This window comes from Tupaia chinensis, unplaced genomic scaffold (assembly GCF_000334495.1).
Source record: "Tupaia chinensis unplaced genomic scaffold, TupChi_1.0 Scaffold149964_2, whole genome shotgun sequence".
Lineage (NCBI taxonomy): Eukaryota > Metazoa > Chordata > Mammalia > Scandentia > Tupaiidae > Tupaia > Tupaia belangeri.
Window position 1 is genome coordinate 2,264,719 of NW_006209806.1, and position 2,750 is coordinate 2,267,468.

Genomic DNA, 2,750 nt, shown 5'->3' on the forward strand with positions numbered 1-2,750 from the left:
CGCACCCTATGGCAAAAACCTAAGGAAAGCATGGGGCCGCAGGTGGCGTGGTGGTTAAGGGTGCTCAATTCCCACGTGGCCGACCGCAGTTTGAGTCCCAGACCTGGTGCTTGCTTTCTCACTCTCTCTCTCCATCCCTCTCTGGTCAAATTAAAATAGATAAAATAAATAAATAAGGTTAAATAAAATAATTCTTAAAAAAAAAAACTAAGGCAAACAAAAGCTGCAACCCGCCAGCCATCAGTCAGTGGCCCGGAGCGGACAGCCCCTGGTACGGAGCTGGGGGTGGTATGGAGCTGGTAGGGAATCGTAGCTGGTACGGGCCAGGGTGGGGACAATACATTTGCAGCTTTAAACAGAGGGTCCAGAAGGCCTCAAGGAGAGGAGACATTTGAACCAGACATGAACTTGGTGAGAGAAGGACCCATGGGAACCCACGGGAAGAGCACTCCAGAGGCCCCACTGTGCAAAGGCCCTGGGGCAGGACCTGGCCAAGCCTGGCCTGGCTGTGGGAGGAACAGGGAGGAGAGAGGGGGTGGGGGCGGGGAGGGGAGGGGGAGGAGGGCGTGCAGGGAGGGTTTGGCTTTATGCCGAGAGGCAGAACCTGAAAAACCAGAGCCACCTTGGACCCGCCCGAGCCTTGGCCGGGCCAGGACTCAGGTCTAGCCACCTGCTGCCCTGGGGACAGCAGGGCCACATCTGCTCAGTTTTCTAGAGAAGCCAGAGACCCACACTGGTTGGGTCTGCTTCCTTTTGCCAAGTTGACAATCTATTCAAAGATTTATTTTATTTTTTTTGCCTTAGATCTCAGCCTCGGCCAGCCCCAGGACACAGGCACGTGTACCCAGCCTGCTCAGGGAGGGTCTGGGACACGAACCCAGGGCCGTTCTGTGCAGGTCCAGTTCCCGGACCACCCGGGCCCTCAAATATGTATACACACACACACACGCATTGCCATATACAGTAAATGTGCTCACCGGAGAGAGAGAGGGAGAGAGGAGAGAGAGAGAGAAATCACACCTCAGGGGGATGGCCACGCCTGCAATCCCTTCTCCTTGGGATTTTGGGCACGCGTGCACACGCACCCGGCACGAGTCTGAAGCTGCCAGATCTGGGATTCAAACCGCAGTCGACTCCGTGGGCATCCAGTGCTATAACCACGGTACCATTTGCCAGTCCTGGCAATCTGTCCCACTGTTCTTCACCCTGACTCGGGACCTTTGCACTGGCCATGCCTCCACTGAGAACACTGTCACCCTGTGGGGACCCCCCATGTCACCGCCCCACCCTCCTGGCTTCTGGTTCCACTCACACAGTTGCCCATGACAGGGGCCACACAGTGCGGCCCACTGGTTGTGTCTATCGATAAAGTTTTATTGAAACCCAGCCAGGCTGACTCGCTCACATTCCCCCACACAATGAGAGTGGGGTCCCTGCAACAGAGACCACGTGGCCTACAAAATGGAAAAGACCCCGTCTGGCTCTTTACTGGCATCTGGGCTAGACGCATATGAATTGTTTTTTTTTTTTCATTTCAGGGAGGAGCAGTTTGACCAAGATTATAGCTCGTAATTGAAGACACAGTCATTTGAGGGCTGGCAGGTGGTGTGGTGGTTAAAGGTGCCGGACTCTCACACAGCTGACCACAGTTCGAGTCCTGGACCTGACGGCTCTCTCTCTCTGGTCAAAATTTTAAAAATAATGATAATAAATAAATATTCTTTTAAAAAAATAAAACAAAAAAACCAGCCATTTGGTGGCAGCGTTTGTAACCACGAGCCCATGAGCCCTACAGAGAGGAGAGGAGAGGGAGGGGGGGAGGGGAGGGAAAAAGCAGACCCCATGGGGCACATCTCTCCCTTCTCCGTCTCTGGTTCTGTGTGGGTTCTGGCGCACGTGCACACACGCTGGCATGTTATTTATATATATTTTTAAGAATTATTCTAGGGAGGGACCAGCAGTTAGCGCAATGGCTATGTCACTGGACTCCCATGTAGTCGACTGTGGTTCGAGTCCTGGACCCGGTGGCTTAAACTCATGCCGGGCGCGTGTGCGTGCGTGCCCAAGATCCCGAGAGGAGAACGGAGGAGGAGGGATTGTGGCGTGGCCATCCCCCCAGGGGGGATTTATCCCTTTCTCTCTCTGTCTCTCTGGCAAGTGCATGCGCTCTCTAGCAAAAATCTCTCTCTAAAAATAAATGAATACATAAATAACAAAGCAATCTGGCCATGACAGGATGGAGGAGGGTGAGGTTAATATGACCTCGCGCGGGTGTGTGGACCCAGAATCCCAACAAGGGGGTGGGACGGAGGAGGGGTTGTGGTGTGGTCAGTACCCCCTGCCTCTCTGTCTCTCTGGTGAGCACGTGTACCCCTGCGGTGCCCAGCATGTGGTGTGCTGGTGAAGGTAGCTGGATCCCACATGGCCAGCTACAGGGTTCGAGTCCTGTACCCGACAGCTTGAGAAACACACCAGACGTGTGTGTGTGTGTGTGTGTGCGCGCGCGCACACGTGTCCCAAATCCTGAGCATGGAGGAGGGGGACTGCAGCACCATCCTCCTGGGGGGAGTCCTTTCACACATCCTCTCTCTCCCTCTGTCTCTGTCTCTCTCTCCAGCTAGTTCACTACCTATGCAGGTTTACAGAAAGCAGGGGTCGGGGACAGCAGGTGGCACGGTGGTCGCAGCGCTGGACTCCCACAAGGCTGACTGTGCTCTGAGTCCTGGGCATGCAACCTTGAAAACCATGCT